A 14872-nucleotide genomic window follows, 5' to 3' on the forward strand; every position below is an offset into this window, starting at 1 on the left:
GTTAGAAATGTCGAAAAGCACATGTTTCTCAGAGATCTATTTTATTTAATCCTTTCAGTTCCTCGTCAATTAAAATACACAGACACACACACACACACACAGAGACACCCATACACACACAAAATACTCATCATGCTAAGAAAATATTCAACAGTAGAGGTTAACATATTGTCCTATAAGAGAGAAAGAAGTTCACTTGTCAATGAGAAAGATGCTTCATTCTCATCCATGCAGTGAGAGATTGGAAGGAGGGCGAACCCAGGAACAGATAGCATTGCCTTTTTTTTGTTTTATTTCCTTGTTCTCCGTTAATGTATTCTGTATTTAGTGATTGAATATCAGTAGTAGCTTTTCTCAAACTTTTCTGTCTTAATCACTAGATAGCATTCAGCTTAATGAAAACATTTCCCCAGAAGACAAAAAGTAACATAAACAATTTATCATCTTTCCCACTGGTCAAACATAAATGTTTTCTGAATTGGAGATGGAGTTTTGCCATGGCTTGGTGGAATTTACTATATGGCAAAGGCTGTGCAATTGTAAAGCTGAATAATTTGTTTTGTGGCACAGTAGAAATATTTATTTTGGATGGCAAGTAGTTTTCAGGAAAAGAGAAAAATGCTGACCAAGTAGAATACATGCTGGTTTCAGGAGTGGATGTGAACAGAAAAGAGCAGAAAATTCTTTAAGCTTAATTTTACTCCTAAATTATAAAGGGATAAACATGAAAAGCAAGTAGCGCAGCACTCTCTATCCATCCACCTGAGTTTGGACCTTTTCTTCCAGGCATCTTTTTTCCTGATATGCATAAATATATTTAGGGATTATTATTTGTAAGAAAATAGAATAATCTTTTGCATATTATTCTTCATTTAATTTTTGTCTTACTATCTTTTCATAGCAATACAAATCTATATTGAGAATATATATATTTTTTTTCTTTCTTTTTCATGGCTGCTCTGTATTCGATTTTATGGATCTATCATACTTTAATATTCCCGTATTGATGGAAAAGTAAGTGGTGTCCATTGCTAGCACAGTGCTTCCGTGAACATCTGTACTGTGATGCAATTTCTGTAAAACAGCTTCCTGTGCACAATTAAAATTTAATGTATACTGGCAAATTATTCCCCAGAAGACTGTTACCAAATTTTATACTCACTGTGAATATGTGAGTACCTAGTCTCCTTTGTCTCCTCAAAGAATGTTAGAAATCTTTAAATTGTTTACCAGTCTGGTGGGTGAAAATTACATCAATGTGATACTGTAATATGAAATTCTGTATTGCCAGAGCAGGAGTATGTCAAAATGCAACAATATTCAGATAATATTTAATCTTATTCACCCAAATACATGAAAGATAAAGAAAAATAGATAAAATGATATTGATTACATATGTACTTATATTTTATCAACAAATATCTTATAAAATTAACTGTATTTTCAAATCTGATAACTCAAAATATTGGTTTATAAATTGTGTCTCTCCGGTGATATGAAGTCATGATGAAATGATGAAAAGTGTTTTTAACATGAATTTATTTATTTACTTAAATTTGAGCTATTCGTCTTATGTATTTAGCTTTATTGGTGATCTGTGACTGAAGATTGTTCAAGGGGCAGACATATCAGCCAAACTAATACAGTTTAGTTTAGTATCACTCAATATGCAAAGCTAGAACATGTACAGATGCAAAATGATGGCAATATGAATTAAGTGAAATCTGCAAGTAACTTGTTTTTTAACCAAATTTGGTTTTTATTTTCCTAGATTTCGAATTATTTGCCCTCAAGTTAGCCAACACCTCATCTCTCAAGCCAATATTTTATTCTGGCAATCATCAAAATCTGTGAATGAAATGGTAAGCAATGCTTAATCATCAATTCATTTACTAGGCATCTCTCTCTCTCTCTCTCTCTCTTTCTAGTTTTTTTTTTTAATTTTAATTTATTTATGATAGTCACACAGAGAGAGAGAGAGAGAGAGAGGCAGAGACACAGGCAGAGGGAGAAGCAGGCTCCATGCACCGGAAGCCTGAGGTGGGATTCGATCCCGGGTCTCCAGGGTCGCGCCCCGGGCCAAAGGCAGGCGCTAAACCGCTGCGCCACCCAGGAATCCCTCTCTCTCTAGTTTTAATCCATGTTTTATTTCAAACCAGGATAATAACATGAGCCTTATTTCAAAATTCACATCTGGAGAAATTTCTAACAAAAATAAAATCTTTTATTCAAATTTATTTGGCCTTGGAAAATGGGCCTGCATTTAAGAGAAATGAGCTAAAATATTATTGAAATTGTTGAAAATGATTTTGCATAACTAATGGAGACAAAGAAAGCAACATTTTAATGATGTAAGTGCAAAATAACCAGAAACAGACAATTTCTATTTTCCTTTAAAAGTCTCTTGTTGTTTTGTTTTAAATCAAGAGAGCAGTATTCAGCAAAATATATTTTGGCCTCTATTAGAATGTAGAAGAATAGAAAATCTTTCTTTTATTTATCTTAAGGCAATTTTCAAACACAAGTAATCTTCTTGACTTTTACTTTCCTGTAGTAAAAGAAAAGATACACAGATAATCTTTCCCTCTCAAATGCAAGAGGGGAATATTTTCCCTTTCTTGCATCTAATTTGTGAAGCCTTAAATCACAAGCTATTCTGTAGTCTTGCCAGTATTCTTTATGGAGAATAGGCATACTTGGTTATTTGCAATTTTTTGCAAGGATCTATTAGGTAACATTAGATACGTAACTCTCTCTCTTTCTCAGTATACCTACTCTATCCTTTGGTCGATTGAAGTTTTCTTCTACAGAAAACAAAACTAAACAAAACAAACAGAAACCAACAAAACCCCACTGTTAGTGGACACTTTCCTGAAAACTAGTCCCCTAAGCAGTTTCATCTTAGGCAATGTATCATTAATCATTAGGCTAAAACAGTTTGGCTCATCAAAAATAAGTAATATAAAAAATGTTATATACTTTTATAAAGGTCATAAAACTACAATTACTGGTTTATATTTCCTATCTTGCTAAAAATATAATTGGAAGCCACTCTGCCTTTATGCTTTGTGTTTCTCAGGTTTTCTTTTTTTTTTTTTTTTTTCCCTAAACTCTGTTTGTTTGTTTGTTTTGTTCTTTGGTTTTATTTTGCTTTAATTGGCAGGAACTTCATATTAAGCCAATTATTCTCAATTAACATGTTCCATAACGTGTATGGTTTATTGAAGCATTAGAGAAAGGATGTATTAAGCAACAATACATAAATTGTCTCCATTTGTTCATATTTAGGCAGGAACTACACTTAAAAGAATATTAAGTACAGCGTTATTAATCTAGTTATAAATATTACAGATTATTGATAGCAAATGGAGCAGCCCAAAAGCTATTCTTTCCAGAAGCTTTTATTTTACTAGACATTTTCTTTCAAAGTAATAAAAAAATTACACAAGTATGATTAAAATGAACTGGGGACTAGAGATAGGTGATTGTTCATTTAAATTTAACACGATGTGCTAATGATCTCAGCATTTAGGATTTTCACTGATATAGCACAGAAACAAATAATTGTTCATTTGCTCTCTCCAGATTTGAAAATAATAAGGATCATTTTTTATGAGCATCATTTTAAAAATCATAATTTGTATGAAACCAATTTGTTCTGAGATTAAAGAAGTTTTACTTTTACGTCATCAAAAATCATTATCTTCTTTCCACTTACTTTCTTCCATTTTGTTTTTCGCAAATAAATGGGAACACTAGAGAGAAAAACAATGAGAAACTTTTTTGCCAGCAAATCAGTTGGCAAAGATTACAACTAGGACCCACATCCCTGGACAATATAGCTGCTTGTTTAAGCTTAGGTACCGATTTTAGTTTTAATTGACATTCTCTTCAATTATCCCATCTTACAGATGCTCCTCTGCTCTTAAGATAGCCAATTCTGGTCCATCTTCCATTGTGCACTTGGAAATCTCAGCCATGCATTTTAATCTAAGCACAACAATTGACTCTGCACTGTGTGCTTTCCAAAATAAGCACAGCTGCGGTCTTCATATCTTTAGCAGCCTCCCTCCCAGTACTGCACAGCAGTCAGAGATGTTCAGCTATTCCAAATTTAAAGTCAGAAAGATCAGCTTTCTGAGAAGCCACAGGAATTGCTTCTCCAGCCTGAGTTATAACAAACCATCATTTCTGTATGGAGGAGCAGCTTGAAAGCTGAACAAGTTATCAAAAGCATTTCACTAAAGTATATATACCACGCTGGGCTGATTCCAGTGGTTTCACCTTAGGTTAGTCAACTAAAGTAGATAACATATATCTTCTTCTGAAGTGTTTAGTACTAATGCTTACAGTCAAGGGACACGGGGCTTCTCTCTGTCAGGATGTAAAATGTGCCATGCTAAATGACCTATATACAATTGTCAGGGTTGTAAAATAATCCACGAGTGCTTAGAAATTTGTTAGAACATTATATTCTAACAGAGAACAATATTTTACCAGGATAATTTAAACCATTGCTGTAAACCGTACATTGTTCTAATAGAAGTTATTTCTGGTCAATCAGCACCCAGAATAACATAAAGTTACATACAAACTTATGCTTCTATATTTTTTTTTGCCTCAAACATGGTCAGCATACACTTGGATATTAGTCTATTGTGGAACTCTGAGAGAATCATGTTATATAAATAAAATACTGTTAAGAACACCATTATGATCTTTCAGTGTCTGTAAGGATATGCTCTTTTAAACCAATACGTGTTCTCTTTTGACCTGCATTATTTCTCAAATCCTCCTGCCTTTAGCATTCTGAGAACAAATTGTATATAACCATTTAGAAAAAATAACTTCCCTCACATATTTATAAGGTGTTGATATATATATATCAGATATATCTCTATTTTCATCTATTATCTATCTATCGATCGGTCGATCGATCTATCATCTATCTATCATCTCTATTTTTAAGTGTTATAGTTTTATATCCCCAGTGTCTGCACCTCCTGCTTGCAACTGATGTCAGGCAGGTAATTAGAAAACATTATTTTTGGAGGGGCTGCAATGTCAACAATCAGTGAATTAAAATTCATTCCAGATCCTCTTCTTCATTTTCCCAGCTCTCTGCCCGCTCTCATACCAACCCAGGAACCAGTAGGTAGAAGATAGAGGGATATTCTCCTTGTTTGCCCCCTGCCCACCAATATCAATCAGAAGGCAAGATTGATTCTAAAGAAAAGATTAGTACCTGTTTGGATAATTATGATTTTTATTACATCCCTTAACATTACTGTATGGTTGTAATTGTCTTCTTTTTTTTCCCCAAAATAATTTTGAAGTTGTAGAATTTTTTTATTTTATTTTATTTTTTTTTAATGGCAGATGCTCTCTTCTTAAAGTTGGGGCAGGGGTGGGGGATGGGGAAGCCTTGGCTTGTAGCTGAAGCATTTGGGCAAAGTTCTTTATGGCATTAAAAAAAAAAAAACTACATTTACTTGAGAAAATAGCATCGTGTGATAGAACCATAGCAATCATAACACCTTAGGTGCCAGAAAACACTCACTCTGGGTGGCTTGGGTGATTCCAGATTCTTAAGAGCATTTTTTTTTCTTGGGGTAGAAAGTCCCTGCAGTGCATTAATTTCTACAGAAAGCTAATAGCAACCCTGTCTCTAAAGCAACTGGCTTGCAGTTTATTAGCCTGCGAGGCAGAAGAATAACAGACACATATCACTGATATTTAACAAAGCTATCTTTCATGATTTTCTCTTTTTTTGCCCCTTTTCCATAAATCTCTTTTGCAGAAAAACACTCTTTGATTAATGACTTAAATGATTTCTGAAGAATAATTTCCTTCCCCAAATTATCTAAAGTCTTAAAAATGCCACGATATTATTTTTGCAATTCATAAGGTCTCCTTCCCCCTTTTATTAGACATATGACAATGCAAAATTGTTTCTAAATTCTAAAACATGTTTCTCTTTTTGCATCTGATATGTGAGGCCTTATATCATGAATAATTCTTTAATCTTGGCAGTATTTTTATAGAGAAGGGGCACATTTGATTATCTGCAATCTTTTGTAAAGGTATATATAGTAATATTAGTATCTTACATAGACTGTGAATCTGCCTTTGAAAAATATGATGTTCTGTTGTTTTATTTTTTTTTTAAGTTTATTTTCACTCTGAATTGTCACGTGTGGAAAGAGTTATCCTAGGGAATTAATAGATTGGGCTCCAGAGTTTTACTCCAGTAAAATACCATAGCTTTACCAACACCCTTTTCCTCTTGGCAGATATATTTTATGGCTGGTACCACAATTAGCCTCTAAAGTATTCTTATTCCTCAGATGTTCTGGCTTGATGTGGACAAACATTCCAAAGTAAGTTTATTAAGAATGGGAAAATGAAGACAAATAAAATATGGGATCTAGACACAGATAAATTTCCATACAGATTCTCTTCTTTGAAGGTAGCTGGAGTCTTTACCACTGATTGACTCATCTCACCAGCTTTGAAGGACTTAAAAGCTTTGGTTCTTTTTCCTTAATCCTGTCTGGCTTGTCTCTGACCAGTAAAGATGACTTCAGGTTGTTACCCTGAGTGGGTGGGTAGAGGGCCCAAGAAATTTTGAAGCATCTCTGTCTGTTTTTCTGCTATGTCATACCTCAGTTCAGACCCAGTCTTGATTTCTAATCCATCAAGAACTCTCCCCTATCTAGTGCAAAGTGATTCCTCTCTCTTCAGACTGACTGCAGTAACTTCCCAGAATTTATTGCCCTTGTTTATATTCCCTCCTAGAATGAGGGAATTCTCATTTCCTCATCTTATGACTCTCAACCCCAAGTATTTTTTCTCTATCCTAGTTCTTTTACCTAAGAAGACTATTCAAATGCCATCAAAACCAAATGGGGAACATGAATATGTGAAGTGGTGCTGAGGACAGAGAGGTAGTAATTATTTGATCTCAATGGCTTTCAAAATGGATCCCAGGGCCAGCATCATCATCACTATAACCTGGAGACTTGTTAGGATGAAAATCCTCAGCCCTGCCCAAGGACTAATTAGAAACTCAGGGAGCATTGCTCAACAATCTGTTTCTTAACAAGCCCTCCAGCAATTCTGATACATCCTAAAATTTAAGAAGCTATACTCTAAGGTATTACACTTTTCTTTTCTTTTCTTTTCTTTTCTTTTCTTTTCTTTTCTTTTCTTTTCTTTTCTTTTCTTTTTTTTTTTTTAACGTAGTGGAAATTTTTCTTTCTAAAAAATCCGAGTCTAAAGCATATTCTCTAACGGAATGTTTGAGTTAGTTTTATGTTTTAGAACAAAATATAGATCCTGCCTTGGTATTAGTCAAATGAAGGGTATCTTATTTCCTCCATCTTCCTAAACTTCACCCCATCCCAACTTGGACAATAGGTCTTCCTGTTTCAAACTTTTTGCCCCCTGGTGGAATTTTCAGGAGACTGATTTTTCTTTTTCTTTCTTTTTTTTTTTTTAAGATTCTATTTATTTATTCATGAGACACACACACAAACACACACACACACACACACACACACAGAGGCAGAGACACAGGCAGAGGTAGAAGGAGGCTCCTTGCAGGAACCATGGGATCAAGCCCTGAGCTGAAGGCAGACGGTCAACTGCTAAGCCACCCAAGAGTCCCAAGACTGATTTTTCTTTTCTCTTTTTTTTTCCTTTTATTTCTGTACTGTTCTGTTCTTTTCCTTTCTTTCCTTCCATTGCTTTTCCTTTTATTTTATTTATTTATTTGAGAGAGAGAGAGAGCACAAGTAGGGAGGGGCAGAGGAGGAGGAAAAATCTGAAGCATACTCTGCACTGAGTAGAACCCCACCCGGGGCTCAATCCCAGGACCCTGAGATCATGACCTGAGCTGAAACCAAGAGTCCTATGCTTAACTGAGTCACCAGGTGCCCCCAGGAGACTGATATTTCAAATGTAAAAGATGCTTCAAATTTTCAGTTCATTTGCGGAGTCTTAATAATTAACATCATCACCAAAATTATAAAAGTAAAAGGATGCTATATTTCAGGTTACCAATATCTGCCACTTATGTGCAATATAAGTAAGGAGATAATACATTTGAACTTCCTGTATGAGATCCAGCTCAGAAACTATTTATCCTTATGTTTATTCACTGTCTTTAGCTCTAATTGCCTTCCTTCCTTGCTGATTTAATATTAAACACAAATAATCCAAAAAGGAGGAATTTTTTTGTGGCCAGCATGTTCCTCTACTTTATGCTCTCAATGTAAAATTTCACATCTAAAATTACTTTAGTAGAAGAGCCTTTTACACTTGTAGTGAAGTAATAAGATTTTGAAGAGTCCTAATACCTTTTTCCTAGATAGGATGCTATTTACATAATATTCAAAGATTCCAGTTCAAATGCTTTTAATAGTGTTAATGATATTCCATCAAGGTAGATATATAGATTGAATGCGTGTTTAAATTAGAACCTCTTTTTAAATTAATATATTTCCAATGGAAATCCAAACTCTCCACTAACATATGGTTTATTCATGCTTTATATAAGCTACACAGAATTTTAGTTCACATGTCTGATTTATTTAATCATCTTACATCATTTAATGTAACTGAAAAATATTTCTTGGACTGATACTGCACACCATTCCTTCTTTATAAGTGAGATAACTTTTAGTTATCCAATTAATAAGCTGAGTTGATGATGTTTAAAACCAGACTAGTATAGAAATAAGCAAAGTCAATCCAGGTTTTAACCAGAAAATCTTTACTCAGATAAAGCAAAAGCAAAGCCAAAAAAAAAAAAAAATTCTAGGGATTTCTGTATATATATCTATATCTATCTCTCTCTCTATCTATCTATCTAAAAATTCTAGGGATTTCTGTATATATATATATCTATATCTCTCTATCTCTCTATCTATCTCTCTATTTCTCTATCTATCAAGAGAGAATAAAATGTCAGGAGAAACTGAACCAGAAAAGATACCTGGAAGTGTTTGCTATACTGTAAAAATTGATGAAAGGAAGCAGAAAGATAGACACCATAATAACATTATCTATATATCCCTTGGCTTCCATCTAAAGGAGAGTTCATAGCCTCGTTGCAGAAATGAAGAACATCTGGAAGGAAAGGTGTGTTTAAACAAATGGTCTGGTCCTTTAATCACAGATCTTAGGTGATAGATGGCTGTTTTAGGATTATTCATGTACTAACCAATTCCAACACAAAAATCTCAAATATTTAGTTATTCATTAAGAAATATTTGTAGAAGCACTACAAAGTGCATGCTGCTCTTCTAGACAATACATTGAAAATAATACAAAATTAAACTAACTGGATATTTTCATTCAAAACATTAAAGTTTAATTGGTATGTGTGTGTCTGTGTTTCTGCATGTGTGCATCTTTGGTTATATTTACTTGCAAATTTATAAATGTGTAAGTTGGATTCTAATCTAGGCAGAAAAACAGAATTATGGTAGCCTGAGGATCTGTAGGAACACTGAGAATCAGGCCTAGAAGCTATACTGCCAATAATAATATCTCAAGGTCACTGCAGGGGTTATAAAAGTGGAAGTACCAATCTTGCCACCACTAAGACACAGACAACACAACTCATATCAGTGTATTAGCATTGTGGGTTGAATTGTGTCCCCAAATTCATATGTTAAAATCCTAACCCCCAGTGCCTCAGAAAGTAATGTGCAGATGTAATTAATTAAAGATGCAGCCCTTAGTCCAGATGTCTGGTGTTCTTTTTTTTTATTTTTTTTTTTTAAGATTTATTCATGAGAGAGAGAGAGAGAGAAAGAGAGGCAGAGACATAGGCAGAGGGAGAAGAAGGCCCCATGCAGGGAGCCTGATGTGGGACTCGATCCCGGGTTCCCAGGATCAGGCCCTGGGCAGAAGGTGGTGCTAAATTGCTGAGCCACCCGGGCTGCCCTGTCTGGTGTTCTTATAAAGAGGTGAAAGTTAGATACAAAAAAGCACATGTGATGATGAAGCCATGATGTATCTATAAGCTTAAGAATGCCGAACATTCCCAGCAAACACCAGAAGCCGGGAGAGAGACATAGAACAAAGTTTCCATAACAGCCCTCAGAAGGAATCATCCCTTCCAACAGCTTGATCTCAGACAATCAGCTTCTAGAATAGTGTGATGACAAATTTCTGTTGTTTAAGCCATTTAATTAGGTACTAGCAAACTAATACAACTGGCATTGAACATAGAATTACTTACAGTATTGCCAATTCAAAAGCTATATGTTTCTGCCTTAACCTATCAAAAATATCTATTTACATTGCTACCACTTCCTAATATTGCTTACTTCTAAATGAAAATGTTTTGCATGGGCATCTGATTGGCAAATGCTGGATCACATGCCTGTGCATCAATAAGGGAAATGACAAGTGAATTTTTCTTCTTGGAGAGAATTACTCAAATTATCAAATATGGAAAGAGTGTTCAAGAGGTGTCAAGCATCCATAAATGTAAAAAGTCAACATAATAAATACATACGTGTCTATGAAAATAATTCTGGTTTTCCATGACTCAATCTCTCCCTGCTCCACTTTTGTTTTATAATGGCCTGGACCATTATTTTATTTTAGGATTTATTTCCTTTTCTTTGTGATTGCTATGAATTCTAGGGATTTCTGTATTATGTTGGCATCTTTGGGAGGAATAGAAGACTATTAAACCTTAATCTGCATCCTGATCTAGCTCCACTCCATTTTCCCAAGTAAAAAGTCCATTGAGCCTTTATGGCTTAACCTTGCAACTAAAAATACACACACACACACACACACACACACACACACGCAAGCAACCACCATTTCGCATCTTAGAAAGAATACCAGGCTTCTTTCATTGAAGTCACATGAAGAGCTTTTTACTCTATTTAGCTACTGGGTCCAAGGATTTACCTTACTTTCAAGAAGTAAGTCACTGTCTTATCTGCCCTTATGGATAAACCTATCTTGGGTTTCCTTTCCTGCCTCATCCTTCTACCTTCTTCCTGGGATCCTGTTCTATAGGGCAGGAAGCAAAAACTCTTCTTAGGTTAGCATATCAACATCTAACCATCTTGTTTCCACCAATCTTTCTCCTTTCCTCTCCATGGCCAGAGGCTATGAAACAGTTTCTAACTGGCCTTCTATTTTTTTTTAATGTCTTTTTAGAGTAAATTTTATATTGTTTCTTTCTTTTTGTTTTTTATATTGTTTCTTTCAAGAGTAGTTTCAGGAAACACAAAAGCTGAGAATTATTTGCTTTTCTGTTAAAATACACATTATGTGAAGCACTGAATGCACTTATCCCAAATGTAGAAGGACTGGCATTTAGAAAAGTAGTACAAGATTTATGGGGAAGGGAGAGGAACACTTCTGACTCATTCCTGATTTTGTCTTCCATATGGACAGATAGCCACTGATATAAACCCCTGACTTCTTGCTGTCCCTCCTGGATAGTCTCCTACAGCACTGCAGGCTTGGCACAGCAAATCTGGGGAATATAAACTGACAACGCTTGGCTCACCTCTTTCCTTTCTGGGAGAAAATCTGCCTGCTGAGAATATATGCTATTTTCTTCTCGCCAGCACGAAGCGAAAAGGGTTTGCTTCCACAGGAGATGCCTGGGATCATTCAGCACAGTCTGGTAGAAGATGGGTGAATTTGTTGAAGTCTGTGGTTCATTACAAATAGTGTAAACATATGTGCCGGTTTGTCAGGATGGTCTCAATTTATGCTTACTGTAATTATTAACATTGATTTTTGTTTTCTTTTGAAAGTGTCCTGGTTTGGATACTAAATAATGTAGTTATCCTAATTGTGAAGAAACCTACTTTCCCACAGATAAGACACTTCTAGAGTCAATCCTCAATTGATACAGAACTCAAGGGAAGGGAGTGTATTTTTTCTTTTTTTGGTCCTTTGACCCAATGTGAATTGAACAGAACAACCAGTATGAGAGAATTACAATCATGCCATTTGGGCATTCAGGAGAAGAACCAATTATTTTAGGATCAAAAAGTCATAATTGATTATGTAGATGGTAGTAGTTCTCTTGAAGCATAATCACTATTCTACTGATTTTTTGTGAAGCTCATAACTGACTGTATTTCTGAAAGAGGAGCTCTGTATGTGGAACTTTATTAGGCTTATATTCTTTAGAAAAAAGATTAAAGGTCTCATTGTGTAAACATCACAGTAATATTCCTCATAGTAATTCCAATACATCTAGGAAAAAAAAGGAATCAATATATCTGAATAATGACTTTTCCAGTGGAATTCTGATTTCTTAAATTTATAAACCCATTCCACTTTGTCAACATTTATTTTACCTTGGATAGGAATTAATTATAACAGGGAAAAGAAACAATAACAATTTTAACTAATGTTTTAGAAACTCCAAAGTGTGGGTGCTGGTATACTTGTATACTTACTAAACTCCTGCACTATTCTGGGTGATTTAGATAGTCAGTTACACAAACAGAGAAAGCCAAGCCTTTATGCATCTTGTGTTCAAGTTTGAAGAGATTATAGAATCTAAATTCAAGTAGTCAAACTTGTAAAAAACTAATTAATTAATTAATTTTAGAGAGAGAGCACAAGTGGAGGAGGAGGGATGGGGGGAGAGAAAAAAAATCTTACAAGCTCCAGACCCAGAGTGGAATCCAATGTGGGGCTCAATCTCATGACCCTGGGATCATGACCTGAGCCAAAATCAAGAGTCAGATGCTTAACCAACTGAGTCACTCAAGTGCCCTACAAGTAATCAGATTTTTTGGCAGTCATATGTTTTGAATCTTTTCTATGACTTCTCTCAGAAACAGCGTATCAGTCACAACCAATACTATACACATTCAAGTGATAACATATGGTGTAATGCCCATTTTGGTTAACTGTAGGAGGAGCAAGTAATGAATTTGGTTTCATTATATGAACTTGGTATAGTAACTAGGAATTTTTCAAATTTTCCTGAAAATGTGATGTCTGTGTTAGTAAAGTAAGACTTCCAGACTCTCTAATTTATTTTTAAAAGTTGTCTAATAAATAAATGAAAACATAATAGGTAAAAAGAAAGAGATAGTTTTGACATTTACTTATAGGCAGTAACAAGACTGGAGTAAAACCTTCAAAAAGCTCTGCATTGAACTCTGTTTTGCTATGCTCTCATACAAAAATGAAATAGAGTTTTGTTATACCATTATTGCCTTTTTCTCTAAAAGGAATTTCATTATGTTGCCCAAACTCACAGGGTGGTTGCTAAAACTCAATAACAAGCAATAGTGGTAAAACACTTTTCAATTAGCAATGCTGGAATTGCTATATGTGTGAAAATAATTTTCCATGTAGCCAACTCCTGGGAGAGAAAAGAGCCCAAAATATAAAATTATTTCTAAACATTAAAAGAAGTCAAAGATATTCTCTCCTCATAAAACCCTGTTGGGTAGAACTTTTCCATCAAATGGTTTGTCTGACATTGAATCTTAGAACAGATGATTGTGCAGGACAATTCACTTCCTCTTCCAGAGAGAATCCAGTATTTACGTCTGTGAAACATTTGTTTCCTTATCCATGACTCTATTTACTGATAAAGAAGCTTCCCAAATGTTGAGAGAATGTTTACCTTCCAATCTTAAGATTGGGGTGATTTTTCCATTGGTGCTGTATATGTAGGAAACAATCCAAAAGAACTAACTTTGAAATTCTCATCTGTTTTCTGTGGCAATGAAAACCAGCCCACAGTTGTCATTTGTTCTGGTGGAATGTAATGCATTAGCTTGCATGGCAGTAGATCTAATAAATCTATTTTCTCATGGAAAAAGAAATACAATTTTGGGAAAAACTCTTGCTTATGAACAATGATTTAAATCATAGATTTTCAAACCCTACTACCCATTCTTGGAATTCAATATTTTGCTTTCACTAATTCACTTACAATATTTCATAGAGACTTCAATTTTTTTTGCAAAAATTAATTTAGTGGATAATAAAACTACTAAATTGATAATTCCTACAAATAAGTAGCACATTGAAATGTAAAATAAAAAACAGCGATAACAAGATGCTGTTGGATAATAACACAACTTTTAACCTATTACTGCTTGTTGCTGATATGGATACTGAGTGAGTGAAATATTTTTGTTCTTAATGGTAATCTTAAAGATTTAGAATCTAATTATGTAAGAGTTTTACTTATTTAAGCTAGCACTTCAATTAACATTGTCTCTACAAAGCAGATCTTGGAAACTACTCTTCTGAATAGTCCAAAAGTTTCCACTTTTATGCACACTTAGAATGAAATTTTGTAAATATATCTTATCTGCAACACTAAGACCTGTGTATATGCTCATGCATACAGAGGCATTTCATAATCCAAATATTACATATGGAAGCTATTAATTATACCAAATAACTGATATTACAATACATATCTATAGGTGTCAAAAGTTGTGAGGGTCTGAGATTATATACTGCTTTGAAGTGAACAAGTTAGCTGTTGAAATTCTATGGATGCTGGTAGAAGACACAAGGCTCCTGGGTCAGAGACAAAAGAAAAACATGGAATACTTCACACTATAGCCAGATATAATATGGAACATGTTTCATGTCTGCTAAATGATGGTTTCAGGTAGTAATGGTGACAATTTGAATGATATAGCCTTAAACAGCAGCTTACTTCTAGTTTGACTTACTACAGAATGGGTCTTTGAACATTTGCCTAAGTGGCCTAGGTAGTTTGATAAGGAGCCCAATTTTTTTTTTTTTTTTCTGAAATTCATGGTCCCTAAAAGAGGTGTCTTTAATCTGCCAGTCTGCCATTTTTAAAACAGCAGATGAAGCTTCCAGGCCATTG

General features: G+C 34.6%; 1 long non-coding RNA gene across 1 annotated transcript in view; it reads left to right on the top strand.

Moving 5' to 3' along the window:
- LOC144291523 (uncharacterized) overlaps positions 1-1867 on the top strand; it is a 777143-nt gene extending 775276 nt beyond the window's left edge. The window contains exon 7 of the long non-coding RNA XR_013358836.1: positions 1772-1867. This is a non-coding gene — a long non-coding RNA (uncharacterized LOC144291523). The remainder of the gene's footprint in view (positions 1-1771) is intronic.
- Positions 1868-14872: the final 13005 nt, after the last annotated feature.

Source organism: Canis aureus, chromosome 20 (genome assembly GCF_053574225.1).
Source record: "Canis aureus isolate CA01 chromosome 20, VMU_Caureus_v.1.0, whole genome shotgun sequence".
In the NCBI taxonomy this organism is placed as follows: domain Eukaryota; kingdom Metazoa; phylum Chordata; class Mammalia; order Carnivora; family Canidae; genus Canis; species Canis aureus.